Below are 27,252 nucleotides of genomic sequence, written 5' to 3'. Positions count from 1 at the left end.
AATCCCATACGTAGTCTCCCTTGCACACTCCTTGGGTCCAAACCCACCATCTTCCTCAGCACAGTCATCAATCATTAGTCAGGGCAGATACCATTTTTTTTTTAACATGTTCAACATGCTGTTAGTTATCCAATCCCCATGAGCCCCGAGTCTATGATGTGTATTCGTCAAAGAAAGCAAGCAGATTACTCCATTCACAAGACAACTTCCGGTTGACACCCAAAAACGAATTTGTTATGTCAACGATGTATTAATCACACCAGGCAGCTGTGTCTAAGAACGACTAAAAAGTAGGCGGTGGAGTATAAATAGGGCTCCTTTGGAACAGATTTCTGCATTAGTAAGTCTCCTGTCAACATACTTGAGACAGGTGTAAGTCATTGATTTCAGTGGCATGTTTTCGTGTGCGGTTGAGGCACTCTGGACCAGCCTTCCCTCAGTGATGCGGCACAAATAAACATCCATATATAAGGAGAAGTTGAAGAAAAAAAATACTGATGCACAAATTGGTTAACTATTATCTGAAGTATATTTTGTGGGGTCCCCTTGGAAACTGATTTTAAATCCTATGGGTTTTTTTTTCCCTAAAAGTTTTCACTAAAATTGTACTGGAAAATGCACCATTTCGACTCTCTTTTTTGAACCATTTTCACAGGGGGAGAACCGCACCCAAACCTCTTTGCTGGAATCGGGTTCACTTGGGCTTGGCGAGCTGCCTTTTACCGACAAACATTTGCATCCCGCCACTTTGTAAGTTCATCAGCCGCAGCTGCAGCTTTCTACAGGAAGACAGTCCCCTTCCTGTATATGAATACCATCGGCCGGGTTAGTTAGAAGTGCGGTGCCAGGATTGAATTATGGCTGTGCACTGTCTCTGTTTGACGGATGCAAGCTAAATCATCACATCCAAAGGGTCCATACCGTCTGCATGAATAAATCATGGACATTATTGGCGGAGGTTTTGTGTGGCATCCCTGAGATTGTCCACTAATGATGGTGCTCGCTATTTTTCGCGTTCTGAGTTGCTGAAGGGCAGGCTGTCCTTCAAGTTAGGGGCTGAATCACAACGCATTTTTTCAATGGGATTCTCCCATTGAAAAACACATCGGAAATCAGACCCATAGGCTGTTCTTGATGCCCTCTTTAGTGGTTGGCCGCACCGCATTGCCGAACACAAAGGAAATACTTACTCAGCACAGCCATGCAGTACGGAAAGATTGATGGGTGATGCTGCCGCTCTGTGCTGTGTGTGTTCATATGCTATTACGGACAGTGCAGCTCGAGCTACAGGGTTAGTGTCAGCACGGGCAAATTTAACACACAATGCCTGATTTACAAAGGCGTTTTAAAGTGGTGCCATCCCATTGAAAAACGCTGTGTAAATCAGGGGCTCCTATACAATCCTCCTTGCTCAATCCCAGAATGACTCATGCACACCCGCAAAAAAATGTGCACAGACAGACATCACCCTTGCAAACGAAGAATATTTGAAATGCCTGACCTCAACGTGGACGTGCGCATATTTAGAATAGTATAAGGCGCTTACTTCTGGCTCTGAAATCCCAATGCATGGAGCCTGGAGGGCGAATGGTTCAAAGCTCTATGTGCATGGGCAGCACATTATCCAGTACTGCTTCGAAGCTCATGCAATATTCAGTGACTGGGGAGGTAGGAAAAAGGTTTATCCAAAGCTACACGCCATTATGATTAGACAACTCTGCATCTCTACTCTGGGGGGGGGGGGTGGCAATTCGTAATGTGTCAAACACAATACCACAGGATTGAATAATATGCACTGGAGCGCATTCCACAACAGACTGACATCACGCATGTAAATGTGCACAAAAAAGCAAAATATACCATGTGGTAAGCGGTATTATAAAAGCAGATCGAATGGCAGTTGTCCATGCTTTGGGTGACTCACACAATTCCACATCAATGAAACAAGTCTCCAGATACACACATATTCACGACCTGGACCACTACTTGACAAGTGATTGTAGATCAGTGGTATGCAAACTTTTTAGGCATGCGCAACTCCCCCCCCCTGAGAAAGAATTGGGCAGGCCAGCCAGCCCCCCCACAAAAAATGCCAAATGAACAGTAAATCCAATTGCTATGAACAATTGCATACCGTCACCACACCCTGCTCCCAGTATAGCCCCTGGGCTCACCCACCTGCTCTCAACAGTCTTCAGACTCCCTAATCCCACTCGTAGCCCATTCCCCGGGCTCTCCCCAGCCCATCACAGATTGTGTGGGCTCTCCCCATTCTGCTTCCACCAAAGGCCTTGGGCTCCCCCACATGCTCCCATCACCATTGGTGTATCTTTAGGGGGGGCAAGGATGTTTATCCCCCTAACTAAGTCCTTTTTGTGTTCTATAGGAAAATCATTTTGAGGTCTTTACCCAGGCCTTGGAAATTGAGCAGTTTCTTTTTAGTTGTAATGTTTTTACTTAATGTGGTGTTTTTCCTCTTCCTTTTGGCCTAGTTCTTTGTGTGCATTTAAGGCTTTAATGTAAACCAATTGATGCTAAATAAAAAAAAAATGTATCCCCCTAACTTTCGGTGCACACGATTTTGTCCCATTCATTTGGCCGGGGCCCTTTTCGTTTAGTTCTAATGACCCCCCCACCCCAACATTTTCAGCAAAGTTACTTCACTGCCTATCAAAGTCTCTGGACTACCTCATCCGACTCCTAGTTGAGTCCCTAGGCTCCCTCATCCGACTCCTAGTTGAGTCCCTGGGCTTTCCTCACCCCACCACAGATCCTGGACTCTCCCCTCCCTGCTCCTGACTAAGTCTCTTGGCTCTTCCCACTATGCTCCTATCATTATCCCATGCCTCCCTCCCATCCGACTCGCACCACCGTACCAGTTGCAGCTGGTGAATTGTTTTAAGTGAAGGGGCATACATATTTCCCGCAGATATGCCATAGTGACCGAGCATAGTGAGGGAGCCTGAACCAGTCAAGGGAGCTTCAATGGGGGTTATCCACCCAGAACATTTTTTAAAACAATGGGTTAAAAAGTTGCATTTTAGAGCAGCCTTTAAAAAAAAAATGGGTAAAAATCCAAACAGTTTGCAATTGGTGCTGGGGCAGAGGGGGCATGCATGCTATTTTTTAAGGGACATCTATAATAGATGTCCAGTAAAAAGATACCAACCCTGTCCCCAGGTTCCAACATCGCCTAATAAACCCACACAATCAAAGTGATTATGTGCAAGGTGCTAGGGGGGACCAGGCATAAAGCATGGTATTTCTTACTGGACATCTATTTTAGATGTCCAGTAATGTCCTGTAATAAAATACTATCCCTGTCCCCAGAGCTATGCAGTGCCTCAGAATGCCTTTGTTGCACAACCCCCACCCACACTCACCAAAATCAGCTCCACGGGCTAACAGAAACACACCTATTCACACAGAATGTACACAGCAAGCATGCTATCATTCACACGAGCACCCATTGTTATCCACTCATTTAGTACAAAACGCACATGCATCCATACACATATTTAAATTAAAATAAATGAAAATAACCATACCTCCTTAAGCTTCCTCCCCAGCACTGCAGCTCCTGCATCATAAACAGGAATCGGGAAGCAAGAGCTTACTCCACATGCATGCAGGGGCCTGAGCGTGTGTGCTGAAATGCCCGCTCCAGCTTGCTCTCTCTGTATGTGCGAGGAGGTGCAGTAGTGCCCCCTCACACATACAGACATGCAGTTCCCCAGCCATCATTTCCAATGAGATATGCAAGGCTGGGAAAGCAACCCGCCCCCAGCCTTGCATGACTCATTGAGCATGAGCAGCTGGGGAATAGAACTGTTCCCCTCGCCTATCATGGATGAGTTGACACTTCCCAGGGCTCCACCCTGCCCCACTCCTCCCTACCCCATTCCCTGCATAGTCTTTGGACTCCCCTAGCCCACACCTGCATAGTCCCAGGTCCCCACCACCCGCTCCAAAAGCAACCTCAGAGCTCCCCCACCTGCTCCAAAAACAACCCAAAAAAACCCACCCTTTCCAAAAACAATCAGAGGGCTCCCCACCCACTCCAAAAACAACCCAAAAGACCCCCCACCCTTTCAGAAAACAACCCAAGAGCTCCCCCATCCGTTACAAAAACAACCACAGGACCCCTCTCCTTACCTCATATCATCCGAGTCCCGTTTTGTTCGTGCGACTGGATTCAACCCTGAAAGTGCACTCTCTGAAAAGGGATAGAAAGCACACTTCCAGAGTGTCTATTTGCTGGGTCAGCCACTCCCACTGACCCTAATCCTGGCCCCGTCCCACTGAGAATTTGCCAACGGGGGACATGATAGGATGGCTTATGCACAAACGTGCATGTCCCATTCCACACCAGCATTTTCTTTCATCCCTTTTTTGGGGATTTCAAGTTGGGATCCTGTACCCTCCCACCACCTAGTACCCCACACTTTGATGACCACTGCTCTATATGATGATCGTCACACCTCGCAATGGTGGATTTGGTTGGGCTTGTGGTTTCTCAGGATAACTCATAACTAATGCTTTCACATGTGTCCTTCATTTCAGTAATTTTCCGTAAGATAATTTGGTATATATGTGTAAATCTCTAAGAATTGGTGGAGGAGTGTCCTAGCTGCCCCTCCCAGCCCACTCCTCTTCTAAAATTCAGATTTCAGACCCAAGTCAGTGTATTGATAATTGCTGCAGTTTTAATAACTTTAAATCCAAAATTGGATGCTGTCTAAATGAGTATATGTGGTTCATGGATACAGCCAGTTTGATGTTAGATTGACAATGAATCTGTGAAAAATGAGTACCAATCCAATTAGTGATTCATGCATAACAATCTTTTAGCACAAACATATTTTCCAAGTATAGAGATTTATCGTAATTTTTAATTTCCCACTGTGCTCTTTGATCTTTATCGAGTGTCAGATTATTTAGACATATCATTCGTGCAACATCCTTTAAAATCCACCTGTAACCAGAAAAGCACAGTTAACTTTTCTAATCGTGATCTTCAATGTTTCAGTTTCTGACAGCCTCCGTTTAATAATTGAGCAGGTAACAGTGACTTCCTCACAATTTGATACAAGGAACAAGATGATTTGTAGTACCAATGTATTTTATTAAAAAAAAGGATATCCTCATCATGTGAGTGGTGAACCACTATTCGAATAACACTTGCGCTGCACGCACTTCAATCTAAACGAAGTGTAAAGAATACCATTGCTCTGTTGACGTGCATCTTCACAGTGAAGCTTTCAGACAACAAGATCAAAGACTCTGCAGTAGAGAATGATGCCTTTAAATCATCCACATTCACCCTAAAAATCAAAAGGTGAATCTCTCTTAGAATCAAGTTTAAAACAAAAGAAATTACTCAAATCGCATTTCACATAAAATTATTCTCCATACTCAGGCTTATTTAAAAATAGTAGGTCCAAAACATACAATGTCAACTGCTGGTTCCTAGCTTGTCCATAGACACTACTTGACTACACATTTAAAGTATGTTGTATTTGTTGCAAATCATTATAAAAGCTTTAGTTTCTCTAGATTATTATCTTTTTTAAAAAAAATAGGAATGCTGCAACTCCTCACAGTTAATGACAGCTTAACTCACTCACTGTTTTGCAGGAATCAGGTCACCTTCACAACTCCCCAATTCAATATGTCCACTAAAGAAAAAAAAATGAAATTACTTTTTTTTACCACATCAAACACCAATAAAAGGACTTGTTACTCCAGGTTTCAATTTGAGATGTCTTAAGCATCTAGAGATTCCAAATTGCAACAAAAAGCCCTACTATGATGTTGCTACCTAGGGTTTCAATTTTAAGTATAAACTACAAAGTGATTACCCCTTGAACTATATTCTCCTTTTCAGTGATATAAGAATTAAGCATGTCTTCAACAAAAGATATACATGCTATCTGGTATTTCAATATTTGTTGGGGAAAAAAAGCTACATACTTTTAGGTCATATGTTCTCACTTTTGATTGTCTTTCTGCAGCCCAGTACATGTAGGAACACTGACTGGACCCAAGATGCTCCACCGGGTAGTTGTTTTAATTTGTTTTATTGTATATGGTTTAAAAAAACGTTTACAAAAAATGAGGCAGACAGTAAAACATACTTAATAACATTAGTAGAAAAGTATTCTGACTAGACAAGCATTGTCTCAACAAATGTTCCTTGTTGTGCCATTTGATTGTCCAAAACAATCTCTCCAAATAAGCCATTCTCTGCACGTTCAAAGCGCTGCATTGCAGGACTAGATGTTTAATTGTTTCCACCAAGTCCTTATTTTTACAGAATCTACACATTGCATCTTCTGAGGTAATCATTCCCCTCCTCAGGCGAACTTCCTTTGTCAACAGCACATTCCAACGAAATCTTAAAAGCATAATTCTATAAAAACGGTTTGGAAACTGAATATTAAACAAGGGAATATCAAATATTTCTTTGTATGCTAATTTGCCAAATGCTACATTGATGGGAAATCGCGAAGTCGTGTAATTTTGTGTACCCAGTCCTGATCATAAAGAACGTTTTTAACTTTATCTGTATTCTGGATGAAGACTTCCAGGTCCAAACCCAGTTTGCATAAGATTATTACACACCTGTTAGTTCAAACTGCATCTTTGGCAGAGGTCATAATTTATTAACCAACTGTGGAGTCTGTATTTTATTTTTCGGGTCACTTTTGGAGCGTCAGCTGCTGCAATTAAACACTGATTTAACCTTTAACGTATCAGACTGTCAGTCTCCTTTTACGGGCGGTGCGTGTTCAGGGCTACAAAGTCAGTCTGGATTAGCCCCACAGGGGAAACAGTTACCACGACCCACAGTTCATCATTTTCGCCTGCCTAATGTCAGCGACAAAACATGTGGTTCTATTCAATAAGTAGCTGTAATTGTTGTTGTTTTAATGCACGGTCCTCTTGATGATAGACCTCCTCTGACTTGTCCTGTGAATGGTTCGGGTCTACTGGGCAAACCTGTATTTCTCCCACTGGAACAGTCCTGTGTATCACACCTAAAAGAGGGAAGAAAAGTCTCTACAGACCAGACTTTTCTACGTGCAAGCTTCCAGTGCACCAAATATTGTCACCAGATGTGGGTCAGAAGATTACTGACTTTTTCTTCAAAACCACCGGTACCAGTACTGAAATAGGATCTGTTGCCTCGTTAAGAGGAATAGCTACGCAAAACTATTCCCAAATGACTGATCTGAATAACCTGAATGACTTAAGCATTGTTGAATACAAGTATTCTGTTTTACTAGGTAATGAGAAATGCAATTTGGAAAGTGTGGTACAAAAAACGTGTGATGCATCTTGTGTTGGCTTGCCGACTGTATTGGCTAATTTAATTGACCATTATTCTAATGTTGATTCTTTTTCTGGGTTTGTGGAGGAAGAAGGTTTTCAGGAGGAGAGTCTGAGTCATCATACTTTGAGAGAGGCTGATGAGCAAATGCGTCTACAGTATCCACGTTCAACATGGTCCTTAGTTCTTTTGTCTTCCTGTACGCTAATATTTTGAATGAGGGTTATGCACACATTCTAAATCTGAGTGCAATTAACATTAAACTAGAAGGTCTGGAATTGAAAGATCAACTAAAATCTCCATCATAGCTTTGCCCCCTCTCACTTTTCATGGGATATCCTGCTAATTACTAGACACTACCCCCATTCTGATATCCGAAGAATCAGGTGTAGGAGTGTTAGGCAGAATCCTGTGTAGTTCCCTTAGGGAGCACTACAGAAGATTAAGACTACAGGTATGAGCAATAAATCCCCTTTGGTATCAGTCTGTACCACAAAGATTTAGTTGGTAGCTGTGGCTAAGCAGTCAGACTTATCTCAAGAGGGAGATGAGCAGTATTCAGGGTTTACACAATAGGACTACAATACTAGGATACAAGGAAACACTGATCGAGGCTTTGTATTAAAAAGTATATATATATATATATATATATATATATATATATATATATATATATATATATATATATATATATATTACATGGCCACGGTAGTGGCCATGTAGTTATGGTTAAGTTGCTGTTTCCATAGGAAGAGCACTTTTTGGGCGGCTTATAACTCTCCCTGGACGGATCCTCACCAAACTTTGCAAAAAAAGTAGTTGGGTCACTCTGAATATTTTTGCAAAGTTTGGTGAGGATTCGTCCAGGGGCGGAAAAGTTATAGGGGTGTCCCAAAACTTTTTTTTTTTCCCATAGACTGAATGGGAAAAAACTTTGCGCACGGCTACAGCCCGAACCGCTGGACGGATTTATACCAAATTTGCGGCAGGAGCGGCGACCTGGTCCCAAAAGCGTGCTTTTGTAAATTTGGTGTAAATCTGTCCAGTAGTTTTTTTGAAAATGACCAAAATGTAAGACAAAAAAATTAGTGATATCTGCGTTCGCTTCGCGGACGGACTTCCCTTTCCGCTCCGCGGACAGCACCCCGATTGGCCCATGGGCTTGCGACATGTCCGCGGACATGCGACGTGTTCGCTGATTGGACAGCGAGGGGCGTGGAGCGCGTCAGATTTTCTGTGGCGCCCGCCATCTTGTATTCGCAGTCGACCGCATACAGCGCAGTGAAACAAGGATAAAAAATTGTATTTAGTGCCGTGTGTTGGTGTGTAAGAGGGTTTGGGGAGTGTGGGGGAGTATGAGATAGGTTCAATGTTTTGTTTTTTTATGTGCTAGACCTTTTTGTTGCGTTCGATTTGTCCGCGGAGAACACAGCTGTTCTGACATTTTGTAAATAAACTAAATGGTGAGGTGTTTAGAGGACGGAGTATGTGTCATTTTTGTTCGCAAGGAAGGTAAAAATGAGCTATGAACACTCGCGGTGTACTTAATTGTTCGTAAATACACAAACTGGGGGTGTCCACAGGACGCTGTCCGTATTGTAATCTGTCTAGTTGAATGTGTTCTAAGAACACTCGCAGTGTCCCGAAATGGTTGCAATTACACAAAATGGGGGTGTTCTGAGAACGTTGTTTGTATTGTTCGTTGTCAGGGTGAAAGTGTTTTACGAGCACTCCTTTTGTTCGCTAATAGTACAATTTCCTAGGGGCGTCAACCGTCTTTTTGTCCACTAAAGAAACGATAAATCCGGCTGGTATGCGCCGACATTATGTGATAATCCTATGACTGGAGCTATTGACCTGGCTGACTTGCTTTTGCGACACTAAATCATATCTCCCGTCCCTAAGCCTGATATTATCAAAGCATTCATATTCCCCGCCTCTCTCCGTGACGTTACAGGGTGCGTAATCAAACGCGCCCAGTCGTCTCTAGTACTACGCGACTTTACACAGAACCTGGAAGACAACACACATTATGTCACAACACAGCACGCCACAATTCGGAATATGAAACTGTAATTTAAAAGCAAAGAGCAAGATTGTAAATGTTGTAAAGTACATTTATTTTACATCAAATGTTTAGAGAATATTCAGCAATTTGCATTTGTCTTTGTTGTCGATCCGCAAAAGTTCTGTGAGACACGCGATGTTCCTTTGCGGTACAGAGAGTGTTAGATCAGCTTACAACTCAGTGCGCCACAATTCGGAATATGAAACTGTGGTTTAAAAGTAAACAGCAGGATTGTACATTTGGTAAAGTACATTTATTTTTAACATGAAATGTTTAGTGAATATTCAGCGATTTGCTATTGTCTCTGCTGTCGATCAGGAAAAGTTTATTTGGAGCCACGCGTTGTTCCTTTGCGGTAGATAGGCTGTTGGTTTATGATAAAAGCAGTAAATAGTCGCTCTGATAATCGGAAGGTTGCTCCAACAACGAGCCATTAGACCACTCTATTGGTTGGCATGTTGTTTGTAGCCGCTAGTACTGCGTAAGGGCATATTGGTCCTTGGCGATTGTCCCATAAAATGGTGAGGGTCATGAAGTTGCATATTTGGACTTGCACCTGGCAGTTGAAGACCCCATCCGCTGGAGTCTATAAATCGTGACATAGACAAAATGGGGCCACGTACCTGTTTTAAAAAACATAAATTAGTCTCACCAGCCGATCTTCGTTAAAAATCATCATTTTATTTATTAGGGCGTGAAACTATTTGCTATCGAAGATAGTGCAACGGAGTATGTTAATAATAAAATAATAATATTTTCCCATTCATATAGCGCTAAGAACTGTGAGGTATGTAAGCGGTGCTTATTATTAACCACGGTGTGTGGTGCTCATTTATCGACCAAGAAAGGATGAAAGGCTGAGTTTGGCCTTGCCAGGATTCAAACTTGCGTTAGCAAGCTGTGCACGGATGTCAAAGCGAGCGCTGTACTCGCTGTGCCACTTGACAGGCTACAGTGAAGTGGCACAGCGAGTAGAGCGCTTGACCGCCTATAAACCGGTTAAATTATTTCTATTAACCCACCCTGTGTCGTCTGCCTTTTTCAGAGCCCTCTAAACGACAGGGGATCAATTCGGCGGTGATAGTGCGCGGTAGAAAACATTATGCCACTTTCAACGAACAAGTTCAACTTCAGCGGTCTTTAATGCTACGCTATTGTAAGTATGTTTGGTATAAAGTAATCTAAAGGGTTACTTACAGTACAATTGCAATTTCCATTGTCTACGAGTGGTGCAGTCCCAAAATACGACTCCGCGTGTGCGAACGATCTTTCGCATAGTGATATAATATATAAAAGTGGTTTCGTTTCAGAAATTTCATCTTTATCTTCTCTTACGTTTTAGCAACACTCCTTCAATAGAAGTCTTTCATCACAATCTCTGTCTGTCAAGGTCAAAACACAATACAACCTTATAGTCTGCTTCGTGAGCCTCTCCGGGGCCTGAGAAAAAAATGGAAGCAGCTGACCTTCACTGTGAACGAGTATAAATTCTTACTTTGCAACATTCTGTGTAAAGCCATCTGTAGAAGTTGGTTTTTGCACGCCATGTTTGTATATTGTTTGCGTGATATTAAAAAAAGTTTGTTTAAACGACGTTATGGTTCTAAGTACAGCTGAAAGACCCCTGAAAATAGCAAGTTATCGTAAGCTATGAAAAATAACTCGCGCCACCACCATGCACTGCTAAGACTAACACCCAGGACATCAAAGATGACATCGCAAATGTCATTGATGAAATCACTGATGACATCACATGTGTATGTACTTTTCATGGAATTTGTGTACTAGGGATTTTTATTATAATGTTCCGAAAAAAGTGTCACGGATATTGCAATAAATATCATACCGTTATTAGTGCTTTGAACGATGCATTGATATAAATAGCATTGTATTATGGGATTCTATGTAGTATACTGAGCTACTAATGGAGAAAGATAGCATTGTGTGCAGTGTACAAGATTAAAGTATAATATTTGTAATGTTAATATGTTGAATAATGAAATGATAATTGTCCTGAAATGTTCGAAAATTCACAAAATGGGGGTGTTCTGAGGACGTTATTCGTATTGTGTGATTGCTTAGCTGTATGCAATGAGGGAATGGCACAGAGAGTAAAGTGGACGCCGTCCGCGGACACCGCGGCTGTTCGTGGACAGGGCGTGGTACATCCGGGTTTTTCCAGGAAATCCAACATGGAAAGAAGACTGTACGGATCAGATGTCGAGGTTGTGGATTTGTGTTGAAAGAGACTGTGTGTGGTGAAGATGGCAGAAGTGGAAAAAGTCAGGGTGTTGGTGCTCGGAGATATGTTTGTGCATGGTTTACAGCAGTACGCTGAATGCAGGCATGTTGCAAAGAACTTTGATGTGAAAGGAGTGGAGGTGGTGTGGAGCACTGTGCCTGATTGCAATGTACAGGGAACTGTACAGGTTTGTGAGGATATGGCCACGATGAACAGTCTGCATGCGGTAGTTTTGCACTATGGTGCTTTCCATTTGGGCAACATCAGTGCCCTTATTTTGTTGGCTGATTTGGAACGCTTGGTTCAAGCCGTAATGAAGATCCTTCCAAATGCGAAAGTAATTTTTTCTGGATTAGTACCTAGGGCAATATGGGACAATAGTTCAGTTTTTTGTCCTCAGCAAAACAGTGCTAGGTGTGTCATCAACCGAGGCATGTGTGCCTTCATGCTTAGAGCTGGTATGTTCTTCTGTAACAATGAGAATATTGATGCCAGTAATGCTGTTAATTTTAAAGAAGATGGCATTTCTTTATCTTTTACCGGAAATGCCTTTCTATTTTGGAATGTAAGGGTTGCTTTGGAGAAGGTTATGTGAAGATTTTAGGAGTAAAGTAAGAAAAAAAACAAGAAAAAAAATATAAAATAACAGGTGTCTGTCAAGCATCTGTAAAAAAAAAAAAAAAACGGCTCTTTTCAGAGCCAACTCCAAAGGGGAAATGGGGCACACTATTTAAATTTACATTCACCACGCTCAGATTTTCGATGTGTCCGCGGACATGGCGGTAGTCCGCGGACATAAAAATCACTACGAGGGGGTTAGTATGTTCTATGTTACATGTCAGGGATATTATGGTTAAGTTGTGCTACTAAAAACCTATGAAATTCAGTGAAAAAACCTTGTTAAAGAGACTTTATGGTTAAGTTGCGCTACTAAAAACCTATGAAATTCAGTGAAAAAAACTTTGTTAAAGGGACGTTATGGTTAAGTTGCGCTACTAAAAACCTATGAAATTCAGTGAAAAAACTTTGTTAAAGGGACGTTATGGTTCCAAGTAAAACCGAAAAACCCTTGAAATTCGCCAGTTATGGTAAGCTAAGCAACCATAACTCGCGCCACCACCGTTCACTGCTAAGACTAACACCCAGGACATCAAAGATGACATCACAAATGTCATTGATGACATCACTGATGACATCACATGTCTGGCTCACTATGTTTTCTTTTGCTGACATATCTAGGCCACATGGTTTTCTTCAGTAATAGTCAGAAACTAAGAATTTTATTTTATTTGTAGACATATCCTTCTAGTAGGTTCTTACAGTAATTCCCTTAGAATACAGTCACATCATATGAAACATATACCCATGCTTGCAGTCAAAGTGTGTTTAAACGGATACAACGTCCAGGCTTCACAGACATTGCTGAGTGTGATAACATGTACTCACCCAGAAATGGATGCATACATAAAACAGGACCCACACGTGTCTTAAGGTGTATGTTGTCGAGTGTACCAGGATGGATCGTCCCGTGTTGTTAAAAAGGCTGTGCCTGCAGGAGGGTAGATTACCCCGAATCCTTAAAGCACCGGTGTACATAATATGGTTGTATTCCTAATGAGAGGTCAACATCAATGAAGAGGAATATCCTCCCTTTCTGTGTGGAGAGGGAGCCCCGAAACCGTTGATTCCTAGTGAACTACCCTTATCATCCCTATACCATGGTGGGGAATATGTTTACACAATCAGGTAGCTATTAGAGGTCATGATAAAGTCCAGTCTTTTACACCTGGACATATCTGGTAGCAATTAATGATCCAATTTCAGTCTAATCCCAGGTAGTGCATATTATATCCACGGACCAAGTGGACCTCTGGGTCCCCATGAGGATCTTTGTGGTGTGTTTTCCTTCTTGCATATATGTACATATTTACCAAGATAATCAACTTGTCAAATGTTTACAATTTCATTACAAACGTATGCACATCATTATTAAAGAAAACAAGCAAAATTCAACTGTTCATTCAATCCTCTTGGTGTCAGAGTTCCAAGTTTATCGATCCAGAAGGATTCCCTCTGGTCAAGTCTCTGCTGTATGTTCATATGTGGTTCTCTTTTCCTCACCACTTCAAGTATTTGAAATCTAATCGGGGATAGGTTGTCCTTTTTCAAGTGCCAGTGTCTTGTGACTGCTGAATTTTTGTTCTGGTTGCGAATACAGGAACAATGCTCATTCCATCTTACTTTTGCAGTGCTTGTTGATTGCTCCACATAGTAAAGTCCACAGGGGCATCTTATGGAGTAAATGACATTGCTGGAATTACATGTGCCAAAATTTCTAAGTTTTATTTTTTCTCCTGTGTGTGGGTGATGTACTATGTTGCCCTTGAGTATGTATCCACCATTAGCGCAATTCAGGCATGGGAATGTTCCAATTTTAGTTGTGTGCTTTTTAAAGTTGGAGCTCCTTGTTTTCATAAGTTTTGACTCCTCTTATAGGCGAACGTGGGCAGTTCCTTGAATAGTGGCTCGAACCTTTCATCCAGGGCCAGCATGTTCCAATTCTTTCTGATTATGTCTTTAATTTGTTTTCTTTGTTTTGAGTATTTGGAAACAAACACCATAGGTGGTGTTGCATCTGCTTTTGGCTGTGATTTCAGTTGTTCGTCTCTTCCTTTATTCTCCAATCTCGCTTCTGCTTGCTCGATTTCAGATCTTGTGTAGCCACAATTCAAAAATGTTTCTCCCATCTTGTTAATCACTTCTTCATAGTCTGTTGGATCACTGACAGTCCTCTTCACTCTTAACATCTGACTCTAAGGCCGGTTTCTTATCAGGCTGGGTTGGTGAAAGCTCAATTTATGTAGGATGTTGTTGGTTTTTGATACATGTCTGTCTTAAAACCTGTGATTTCCTTGCTAACCCTTACATCAAGAAAATGTTTGGTTTTCGTAGAGAATTCTGATGTGAACTGGATACGTTGGTCTATACTATTCAGATATTCAAAAAAATTCTTCAGTTCTTCCTCGGTGTCCTGCCAGATTCCAAAAATATCGTCAATGTAACGGATCCATAATCTAATCTTGCTTCTCCACCCCTTCTTCCTCAGGACGTGGTCCGTTTCGAATGTATGCATAAATGCATTGGCGTAGGCCGGTGCCATGGTTGCACCCATTGATGTTCCGGCAGTCTGGAGATAACATTTTTCATTTTACTGGAAATAGGAATTCTCACTGATAAATTCTAATAAAGCCATAATAAAGTCATTTTGAGCTTGAATGTTGCCCTCTTGTAGTAACAGCCATTCCACTGCACTCTTCCTTGGTCATGCGGTATCGATGTATAAAGACTCTTTACATCTATTATGAACATAATGTCTGTTTCAATATATTCCGATTCATTTAAATATTTCAAAAAATGGGTAGTGTCCTTCACATACGTGGTGTTTTTTTTGTATTAGAGGCTGTAAAAAGTAATCTATATAGATACCCAAAGGTTGTAATATGCCGTCAGAGCCAGCTCCTATGGGTCTACCAGGTGAATTAGTGAGATTCTTGTGTACTTTTGGTAGTGTATAGAAGTGAGGGAGTTTTGGAAAGTTGTTTATTAAACATTTCTTGGTATGATGATTAATCCAACTGAGTTCCTCTGCCTTCATGAGTAATTGTTCCAGGTTTTGCTTGATCTCAACTGTCGGATCTTGGTCCAGTCTAGCATATGTATTAGGGTCGTTCCGCTGTCTCAAACATTCTGCATCATACTCCGTGGTATCCAGGAGCACTAACGCTTGGCGACGTCTTGCTCTTCCAGTCCTCAGGACCCTGCTTTTATGCAAAAAGATCCCCAATCATACAGCCTAACTGTCAATCACACAGTGGAGTGGTCATTCTGGCGGGAGACCCCCCAGCCTACCAGGGCAGAATGTGACATAGGTTGCTGTGGCAACCCTGTCCAGGGGTCCTTCTCCCCCTCCCACACAATGAATCCACCCCACACTCAGTGGCGCCGAAAGGAGGGCTTCTTGGTAGAAGCCTGCCAAAAGGACGAACAAAGAATCCCCGACCTGGGTTAGGAATTTAGAAAAAGACACAAGAAAGAATTAATATCAAAATTCTGGCAAATAAAACCTACCGGAGTAAAGTTAATATAAAAATAAACCAGCGGTATGTTAGAGGCTGTAAGTAAATGTGGTAGCCTTGAACAATGGGAAAATCCCATAGGGAAATATTCGCAGTCGAATATTTTTGGTAGTAACCACTGCCACCAGCCAGAAACTTTTGAGAGAGGGACTGTACGGTACCCTCTCGAAAATGAACATAAGGAAAAAACTATTAACCCTTGCTAGCACCTCCATAGTAAGATGGGTTGTACTGGTTTTGTCCATAAAGATTGACTAGTAAAGTTAATGGGGACTTTACATGCCCTGGGAGACAGTAGTCAGTCCCAGGGTATGGAGTCTATGTTTGGGGGTCACTACGACACCCCTGTGTCACTGCACGGAGGGTGCTGTGTAACACATGTGGATAAAGATGGTTCCTATGGCGGTGAGATAAACCCCATAGACATTAAACACACAAAATAGCCTAGAACACACATAGCAAATATGCCTAATAGTGGGAAAAAGAGTCACACTCTTAGCAGGAGAAAAGAACAAACCCTTCAAATCCAGCGAAGCTGCTGGGGGACTCTATAGGTAAGTGAAATTACCCATAGAATGAGAAATCTCCCTGACATCTAATCCACTCCTGGATGAATCTCTTACCTCTAGTAAACATCCTAGAGAGACCATTAGCGTTTTGGTGGTGACATCCTGACCAGTGCTCAATGGTACAATCAAACCCTTGGAGGCAGATTGACCATCTTAGCAGTTTTGGATTTTCCCCTTTCATTTGCATCAACCATCTCAAGGGTTGGTGGTCTGTTTGAATAATGAAAGTAGATACAAACAAGTATGTTCTAAACTTCTTCAAAGACCACACAATGGCAAAATATTCTCTCTCAATAGTTGCCCACCTGTTTCAGGTTCCTTCAGTTTCCTACTGATGAAGCAAATTCTCATCCAGTTGACTGAGGACTGCACCTATACCTATATTGGAAGCATCTGTCTGCACAATGAAGGGTTCGTGGTAGTCAGGAGCTCTGAGAACTGGAGCTTGCCGAAGGGCTTTCTTCAGGCTTTCAAAGGCCTGATTGCACTCTTCATTCTATTTGATCTTTTAAGGGAATTTTGGAGAGGAGATTACATTCAGATGAGAGGCTATAGACCCATACTTCTCAATGAAATTCCAGTAATACTCAGTGATGCCTAGGAAGGCTCTCACTTGGGTTTGAGTAGAAGGGGTTGTCCAATTTTGCACAGCTTCAATCTTGCTGAGCAAAGGCATTGTTTCACCTCCTCCTACCTCATACCCAAGGTAGACCACTTTATTCTGACCAACTTGACATTTGCTTGCCTTTATGGTCAGATATCCTAAGTGGTCAACATGTTCTTTCCAAGTAGGTCTGAAAACTGCAATGTCATCCAAGTATGCCATGCAGAAGTCTTCCATCCCATTCAGAACCTGATTAACCATCCTTTGGAATGTAGCAGGTGCATTCTTTAGTGCAAAAGGCATAACCTTAAACTGGTATAAGCCAACTGGGGTGGAGAATGCCGTTTTTTCCTTGGCATGGTCAGTCAGGGCTAATTGCCAATAGCCTGACGTGAGATCAAATGTGCTGAGGTACTTGGCTGAACCAAGCCTATCCACCAGCTCATCTGTCCTGGGCAAAGGATGGGCATCAGTCTTAGTGACTGCATTTAGTACTCTATAGTCCACACAAAATCTCAACTCCTTGGATGCTGCTTTTGGTACTAACACAACTAGGCTAGACCATGGACTAGTAGAGGGCTCTATTACCCCAAGATCAAGCATCTTGTTGACCTCTCCTTTGATGTGGGTTCTTACATTCTCTGACATCCTGCAACCCCTGCTTTTGACAGGTAAACAGTCACCAGTATTGATATCGTGCTGGCCCCATGGGGTCAAGTCTGGTGCTAGAGAAAACAGAGGGGCAAATTGATTTAACAAAACTTTGCACTCCTCCTGTTGCTCAGATGTCAGATTAGAAGAGAGATTAACTCCTTCTACTTTCTCAACTAAAGGTTTGCCTCTGAGGAGGTCAGGTAGAGGTTCACTCTCTTCCTCCTCTTGAGCTGAAGCTAGAAGTAAAGCTCCCACTTCCGGTCTTGAGACATAAGCATTTAGACAGTTGGTGTGAAAGACTCTAGGAGCCTGCTTAGGATTGCCTAAGTCCACCAGATAGTTCACCTCTCCAAGTTTTCCCACAATCTTGAAGGGTCCCATCCATTTTTCCTGCAAGGCCCTCTGCCTTCTTGGTACCATAACAAGAACTAGCTGGTCTTGAGCGAACTCAACCATGTTGGCCTTCGGGTCATGCCAATGCTTCACCAGAGCCTGACCTGCTTTCAAGTTATCACTTGCTTCAGGCATCATGTGTGACATTCTCCTCCAGAGCCCTATCACATAGTCAGTAACTCTGACTGGTGTGGGAGAAGGAGCACTCTCCAACCCCTCCTTGATCAGGGCCAATGGACCTTTGACCAGATGGCCATAGAGAAGTTCAAAGGGACTGTAACCCACACCCTCCTGAGGGACTCTCTATATGCAAAGAGAAGGCATGGCAGTAGGAGATCCCACTTGTTCTTAAGGGGGTCCTCTAAAGCTCCTATCATGTTCTTCATGGTTCTGTTAAACCTTTCTACCCAACCATTTGTCTGAGGGTGGTATGATATTAAGAATTTGTAGGTAACTCCACAGTTTTTCCACATGGCCTTCATGTAGTGCGTCATAAAATTTGACCCCCTGTCAGATATTACCTCCTTAGGAAACCCAACCCTGGTAAAAATACCAAGGAGGGCCTTAGCCACAGCCTGAGCTATACCAGTCCTCATATGAATTGCTTCAGGGTATCTAGTAGCATGATCTACTACAACAAGTATAAACCTGTTGCCTGAAGATGTTGGAGGGTCAAGAGGACCAACAATGTTGATCCCTACCCTTTCAAACGGTACTCCCACCACAGGGAGAGGCACTAAAGGTGCCACGTTCTTGGAGCCACTTTTACCAGAAGTTTGGCAAGTGTGGCAAATCTTGCAATACTTATCTACCTCAGCCCCAATTTTAGGCCAATAAAAGTAGAGCAAGAGCCTTTCCTTGGTCTTCTTAAAACTCAAGTGACCCACCAAAGGTATCTCCTGGGCTATTTGCAAGAATTGGAGTCTGTTTTCTTGGGGCACTACAAGTCTCTTGTAGTCACAAGGGATTGACTCTATCGGTTCACTACAGAAGAGGCCATCTTCCCAGTTTAACTTATACTTCCCAGGCTCTTGCCCTTCAAGCTGAGAAGCTGCCTGGTGGCGAAGACCTTCCAGAGTTAGACATTCTCTTTGTCCCCTACTGAAGTCTGCCCTGTTGGGGCCACCTTCTGCCAGTAAAGATTGCAGCTCAGGATGGTCCACAGGGTCAAGATCTCCAATGAGTTCCTGGCCTTCTACTAGATCTGAGTCCTCAGGCTATAGTTTCACCACACAGGGTTGTACCTCACTCTCAGCCTCAGCTGGAGGAGGAATCACAGGTGTGATTTCTGACAACCTAGGAGATTTCCTGGTTGGAAGCACTGGAGTGCTTTCTGCTGGTTTCTTCTTTGAAGTCTTGGTTTTCCCCTTTGCATCTGGTTGCTTTGAAATAGTAGTTAGTAACTCCAGTGGAATAGGAGTGATTTCTTTTTCTATCATCTCCGCAGGAGAGCCCCTCAAGGTCCTCTCCCTTGCAGGTATGTCTGGCGAGCTCCTGCAATCGTTTGCTGGGAGGTTTTGGAGTACTTGACACTACTCCCAGTTCCTTAAGGTCCTTCCCTAAAATAACCATTTCAGGCACTTCAGATTGCACACTAACAGGTATCCTCACAGTCATTTCATTGCACTGGATGAGAGCTGGTAATTGGGGAAGCATCTGCACAGGCCCTCCAGCTAACTTGGTGAAGCGTTTGGGTGCCTTAGCAACAGCCTCCACCTTGAAAAAAGATTCATCCACCACAGTTATGCTGGCCCCAGTGTCTCTAATGGCAGGGGTCTCCTGACCATTTACTAGGACTGTCTTTGTAATACTCTTTAGTATTAGGAGGGATAGAATTATACACATCTAAATTCTGTTGTTCCCATAACCCTAGGGATACTAAAGATACACTAGCTGAGACTCTGATAGGGTCTTCAGCTAGTAGTTGAACGTTTCCACTGGCCAAATTTACTTCCTCCTTTGGAGCAAAGGCTAAGGAGACAGTGTGGACCCCTGAAGGTTTAGCCTTACATCTGGGGTCCCCTTTCACATGATCAGTAGAGACACAAACATAACATTTTCCCAAATGTCTTTATGAATGGGGGCTTGCTCTGACCTCCTTCTGGTCTGGGACCAGAAGGTACACTAGCCTGATTAGGTTTCCCTTGGGGCTTACCCTTAGAATTTTGTTTGGGGGCCTCTTTGGAATTGGAATTATTGGAATTCTCTTTGTTGTCTTTCTTAGGCTGCTTTCCCTCATCCTTTTTCTGAGTGACCCCTGAATCCTTGTGAGTAGCCCTGTTGGCAACCCACAAGTCAGAAGCCTTAGCCAGTTTCTTTGAATCTAGTTCTTTTGAATTAGCCAAGTGCTGTCTGATTTCAGGAGAGCAGGCATCATAGATGCACTCCAACATAACAAGATTTCTCATTCCTTCATATGTGTTAACTCTGTAACCCTTAATCCATACCTCTAGGTTCTTCAAACACTCATTCACCCAAGTAGCCCAAGGGGTACTATCATGCTTTTTGAGGGTCCTAAACCTCTTAAGGTACTAGGAAGGAGTCTTCCCAAATCTAGCTATTAAAGCTAGTTTTACACATTCATAATCCATCGTATCCACCTCCCCCAACTCCATTACCGCATCAGACGCAACAGGGGGGGCCCTAGAGAATAACCAGCAGATCAACTGATTCCCTGTGATATCCTGGAGCCCATGATTGTATTCAGACACAGCTAACCAATCTAATACATCCAACTTAGGTTCATACATAGCCACAATCTCTTTAGGCATCCAAGGTCTTTTTGGACTGGAAGATCTAGAGGATTCAGGAGAGAAGCATTTTTCAAAGACAATTTCTTCATCTCAAGCTCATGATTGAGCTGCTCTAATACTAATGTCTCTGTTCAGTTTGGCCACTAATTCTTTTGAATTCTAGCTCAAGTCTAATTTTTTCTAGAGTGATAAATTCAGGACTTAATGTGGGACCTGACAAAGGTCCAGTAGTCACAGGTTGAGGCCTTTGAACAGGCAGAGGGCCAGATGGGGTGACACTGTTATCCTCTTCTTCCTCATCTGCTTCAACAATAACATCATCAACATTATCATCCTCAATGTTTGCTACATTTGCTGGAGTAGTGGGCACTACAGCACCACTATCCAGACTTTGTTTCTCTAACAGTCTATCAAGCATTTCTGATGTCTTGCCTTTGACAGGAAGACCTTTCTGTCTACATAGATCCCTTAAATAATCAGCAGTATTAGTATTAGTAAGGAGGGTCTCCTGGCTGTAACTTTCCATACTTTGACTGTGTTTAAAATAAACTTTTTGGGATTGTTAGCCTTGTGGTTAATTGAACCAAGGTATTAGCAGTACACTAAAATGTAAATCCAATAGGTTTATCCTCACTGCTGTACACCAGTGTTAAGCAGAATTCTGTGCAGTTCCCTTAGGGAGCACTACAGAAGATTAAGTCTACAGGTATGAGCAATAAATACCTTTGGTATAAGTCTGTACCACAAAGATTTAGTTGGTAGCTGTGGCTAAGCAGTCAGACTTATCTCCAGAGGGAGATGAGCAGTATTCAGAGTTTACACAATAGGACTACAATACTAGGGTACAAGGAAACACTGACCAAAGTTTTGTATTAAAAAGAATATATATATATTCAATGAAAAAACTTTGTTAAAGGGACGTTATGGTCAAGTTGCGCTACTAAAAACCTATGAAATTCAGTGAAAAAACTTTGTTAAAGGGACATATGTTTCATATGATGTGAGTGGACTCTAAGGGAATTACTATAAGAAATTACTTGAAGGATACGTCTAAAAATAAAATAAAATGTTTAGTTTCTGACTGTTACTGAAGAAAACCATGTGGCCTAGATATGTCAGCAAAAGAAAAAAGAGTGAGCCAGACATGTGATGTCATCAGTGATGTCATCAATGACATTTGTGATGTCATCTTTGATGTTGTGGGTGTTAGTCTTAGCAGTGTACGGTGGTGGCGCGAGTTATGGTTGCTTTGCTTACCATAACTGGCGAATTTCAAGGGTTTTTCGGTTTTTCTTGGAACCATAACGTCCCTTTAACAAAGTTTTTTCACTGAATTTCATAGGTTTTTAGTAGCGCAACTTAACCATAACGTCCCTTTAACAAAGTTTTTTCACTGAATTTCATTGGGTTTTAGCAGCGCAACTTAACCATAACGTCCCTTTAACAAAGTTTTTTCACTGAATTTCTTAGGTTTTTAGTAGTGCAACTTAACCATAACGTCCATTTAACAAAGTTCTTTCACTCAATGTCATAGGTTTTTAGTAGTGCAACTTAACAATAATTACTTTGACTTTATATGCATGTCATATGGAACTGACTGAATCTCTTCTACTGTACTTGATATCCGCGAACTCATTTAATGTTCGCGGACATGTTCGAAGAACAGTACCACTACCTAAAAATTCTGGGGGGCTATGTTTGATTGTTATATCATAACATAGGAACATTTAACAAATTCAAAAAGGAGCACACAAACACATTATGTGTACTAATACATAAGAAATGTAACCCATATATACAACACACTAACCATTCATTTAAATGCACTATGTTCTAAAATGGAGTATACCACAAGAAGATAAATTGGCTTCCTCACAAACACGACAGAACTGAGAAAAAGAGCAGACCCACTGAGTACATAGGACATATCTTACCTGAAATGGTAAGTGTTCTTGATTTTATTCATATATTTATAAACTTTCTGTATTAGATAAAAAAATATATTATCTTTTTTTTTATCACAGAAATGTCTAGTACTCTGGAATGGCTAGAGGAGCATTTCCCACATGAAGAAATGTCACAAGATAGTGAAACTAATGGTAAACACTTTATAATATAAACCATTTAATTATTATTATTTTGTATACATTTAACATATATATATATATATTTTTTTGTACAGAGCATACCAAAATAGAAAATACTCCAGAAAAACCTGTTATGGATAACACTTTTCACAGTATAGAATAAAAAATGGATTTATTGTTGACTAATTTTAATAAATTGAAAACTTTTGTGGAAGATCATTTTAAACCAAAAACCTCGTACCATTGCCCAACATTTACTTGTCCCTACTCCCCATATCGCAGTCAATTATCCCCAAACCCTCTCCATAACCCAAAACGTTTTGATGAGACTTCCATCCCTTCTTCACCTAATAACAATCATGTTGAAACCCCTAATTCTCCTGTTTCTGTTTCTGTTTCTGCCACACCTTCTCTGTCATAAATTATTAATATATGTTAAATAAAGTTTAATTTTTATATTGTGTTGTAAATAGTTTCTTTTTTTTTTTTTTTAAACAATGTAGGTGTCCGCGGACAGTGCAGGTGTTCTGAAATGTTCGTAAATAAACGAAAATGGAGGTGTCCTGAAGAACACTATACCTGTTTGTATTGTTCGCTAGCAAGTTCAAACTGTTCTAAGAACACACGCGGTGTCCTGAAATGTTTGTAAAAAAAATAAATTCAAGTATCCTAAAGAACACTATATCTGTCCGTAGTGTTCACTATCAAGTTTAAACTGTTCTAAAAACACAATTGGTGTCCTGAAATGTTCGTACTTAAACGAAAATGGAGGTGTCCTGAAGAACACTATACCTGTTCGTAGTGTTCGCTAGCAAGTTCAAACTGTTCTAAGAACACACGCGGTGTCCTGAATTGTTCGTAATTAAACGAAAATTGAGGTGTCTTAAAGAACACTATACCTGTCCGTACTGTTCGCTAGAAAGTTGAAACTGTTCTAAGAACACAATTGGTGTCCTGAAATGTTCATGCATAAACGAAATTGGACGTGTCCTGAAGAACACTATATCTGTCCTTACTGTTCGCTAGCAGGTTTAAACTGTTCTAAGAAGACACGCAGTGTCCTGAAATGTTCGTTTCACGTGTGACGCATTTTTAATTACTTCAGGACCCAAACAGTGTCCGTAGAACATCAACGCGCATGCGCTAACCAATCTCCATGCATTTGGTGTCCTGCGACATGCGCTTCCTTCGCGGACTTGTTCGCGAACGGATCATATGACCGCGCCCATGCTGATCGTGTGTTCTGAATGCGGACACTGTTCGTGTACCCGAACAATTTAAAAGTACATTTTCAATTAATCCATAATATTCTTCAATAAAATCTCACCATGGCACAAGGCCCACATAGTAATTCTGAGTTTCTACATACCTTTTGAAACTTTTTGAACTTTTTTTTGTGTTCGATCTGTCTGCGGACAGCGCGCATGTACGCGGACCGCGCACAAGCACCCCTATAAAAGACCACGCCCTAGAGCTTATTCTCATTGTGTTTCTGGCTATTCATCAGAACACAGCGATATTTGCTGCCACCTGCAGATTACACCATCATCGAGATGGCATCCATGGCTGAACTACTGCCACCTGGTGCTGCACCTGCTTCAGCACCACCCCCACCCCTTCCACCACCACCACCTCCCCAAGGGCCTGAAGAGGGGAACAGGATTGAGGATGCAGAGGAGGAAGAAGAGGATGATGAGAATGAGGTAGAGGAAATCCCTTCTACCCGCACTAGGCGTGAGTCTTGGGTGTGGCGGTTATTTACCATTCATGGGAATGGTCCTAAGGCTCGTGCGAACCGTGTTACCTGCAATGAGTGCAAAATGATACTCAGTCGCGGGAAGCACGGTAAGTACAGCTTTGGGACCACTACTATGAAGTGACACCTGAGGTCATTTCACTCTGGGGCTATTCGCAGGGTTGTACCTTGCGAAGAACGTAGCAGGTTGATTTCCTCTACTTCATCCTCTGTTTCTGATCCTGTCACCACAAGGACCACCTCTGTGGGACAGCGTCTTCCTCAAGCTGCCTCACAGGCCATACAGAATGCTGATGACCCTTACCTTTCGAGGGTCACAGTTGTATGTATGTACTGTGACACAGTACTCTGCAGGGGAGAGCGACTTCGTAGTGCTGTTGATACTATTGTCTCAGAGCACGAGAAGATCTGCTCACTACCCAAATAAAACCCACTCTACATCTTCCTCTCTCAGCTCGCCCTTTCTTATCCCTGTGGTTGGTGTCCCCCCTTTACCTTCCTTTACCCTCCTCTCCTAGTGTGTCGTGTATAAAAAACCAAAAAAAATAAAAAATATCAAAAATCAAAAAAAAAATAAGGCTCTTTTCAGAGCCGCCTTTCACAGTTAAAAAATAGAAGTGAAAATAAATGAAGCAGGGCCCTTTGTATTTTTTAGAAGTCCGCGGACAGTTCGCGACCATTTAAAAGCTTGGGTTGCTACCCTATCACAAACATTGCAATTTTCTCTGGAAGGAAGTGGTGGCTCTGAAAAGAGCCTTTGGGAGGTGTTTGTAAGTCAAAAATGATAAATGCTTAACACCTACTTCAAAATGGATGTTGTAATTCCAAAAAAGGTTGCAATGCATTTTGTACATTTCTCAGAAAAATCTGATTGCCACCATAAGTAAGATGGACTTCATCTCTGCGAAAAATCATATGTACTGAACTGATGCAATGTATCTTATGTAAATACATTAGTTTAATGGTTTTAAAGAAGGCGCTGAGGATTTCAATAAAAAAATCAATATCTAAAATTAAAAAAAGCGCTATATACAAACAAAATTACTAATTTGAATCTTTTACAATTGCAGTGAAGACCAGTCTCCTGAAAAGAAGCAGCCGAATTCGAAGAACAAAGAAGAACTAAGAAGTTACCTGTTAATTTAAGAAAAAAAGTAAGTAGAATCTCACTATAATATTTGTATTATCACTCAGACATACTGTAAAGTTAATACAATCTATTTCTGTGCCTAAAAATAGAGATTGTGTACCATTTTGTCCAAAAATCTCCATGTCTTAAATAGCGATTTACAGCCAGAATTGCCCACAAATTCCTATTTTTGGACGCACAAATTACCCAACTGAACCGCTACAATTTTCATATTATTGAACAAACAACTGTTTTAATTGTATGCATTAGATTTACTATTTGTACCTTTCCACAACACTAGCTTACTTTTTTTTGTCATCTGAACTCCAGTTTAGTAACACATAAATTCAAGAATACCTATCCCTACTAGTTGTAGTTCCCAATGCACAATCACACACCATTACATACATCTTTATCATCTTACTCAAACACTCATGTACACAGCACACATACATTGCAGAACACCCCAACCCATACCTTCTTTATTTTTTCAACAGACCCTAAAGAATGCCTACCAAAAGTCAAGTCCGTAGAAAGGAATGCAGAAGTAGAGCAAATGGAAATAAAAGTGTCCAACATAAGCATCCATCTCTAGCATAATTTGTAAAAAAAGTTGAAACAAAACAGCTAATACAGTCATTTAGTGAAACACAAGAAGTTTCAAGTACAAAAACGTTGCCTCCTCTATCAAAATGTAAAACAAACCAAAAAACAATTAACAGAAAATCAGCTATCACTACAGATAAAACTACTTCTTTAAATTTTAATATAGTGCAAATTAATCATACCAAGAAAAGTATTTTAGCCAAAATGTACCGTCACAAAGTCCTTCAAAATCTTATAAAATCAGGAGAGAAATCAGGTTCAATCGTAGGAAATTAATCTTAGAAGCGTTGATGGACAGTGCAATTCTTCTCAAAGGAAAGTTATTTATTTTAATGTTAAACAAAATGAAACCACTAACAAAACTAATAACTAAATTACAAAAAAGACTTCTCAATAAGCGAAATGTCAACAGAAAGAACTTCTTAAGTATCTGCGGAGGTGAATGGAATCACACTACGAGCACAGAACCATATTTTAATGAAGAAGCGTACAAACAAAAGCAAACAAATACAATTCCCATACATTGCAGTGGTCGAGGTTATGAAAAAGTGAATAATACCATAATGGAACAAGAAGTACTCCTTACCAAAATATTCCCTGAAAATTTAGAATTACCCCTCCATTCAACTGAATCAGAACTTCTAGTGTACAAATGGCCATGCACATCAATGTGTAACATTCCCAAACAATGTTTCAAATCTTTACGTCAATTCCTCAATAAATATGTAAAAAGCAAAGACAAAATCAAAATAAATTACTGCAAAATATGCATACCTGGCCAGTGCGCAAGTACACAGGACTACAAGGACATTCATTGGCCTGCATTACAGGACCTACTTGTAAAACCACTTTCCATGATATCAAAAGGATATCAACACATCATTCAACTATAAGAAATCTAGTCTATAAACTGTACTATGCT

At 41.3% G+C, this 27,252-nt stretch overlaps 1 long non-coding RNA gene across 1 annotated transcript in view; it reads right to left on the bottom strand.

The window, feature by feature from the left end:
• Positions 1 to 27,252, bottom strand: part of LOC138526067 (uncharacterized) — an 819,057-nt gene that overhangs the window by 143,094 nt on the left and 648,711 nt on the right. Inside the window, exon 5 of the long non-coding RNA XR_011283476.1 lies at positions 5,628 to 5,678. This is a non-coding gene — a long non-coding RNA (uncharacterized lncRNA). The remainder of the gene's footprint in view (positions 1 to 5,627; positions 5,679 to 27,252) is intronic.

This window comes from Ambystoma mexicanum, chromosome 7p (assembly GCF_040938575.1).
Source record: "Ambystoma mexicanum isolate Mex_15411 chromosome 7p, UKY_AmexF1_1, whole genome shotgun sequence".
Taxonomy (NCBI): domain Eukaryota; kingdom Metazoa; phylum Chordata; class Amphibia; order Caudata; family Ambystomatidae; genus Ambystoma; species Ambystoma mexicanum.
The sequence above is the reverse complement of the archived record's forward strand: the minus strand, read 5'-3'. Positions and strand labels throughout refer to the sequence as shown.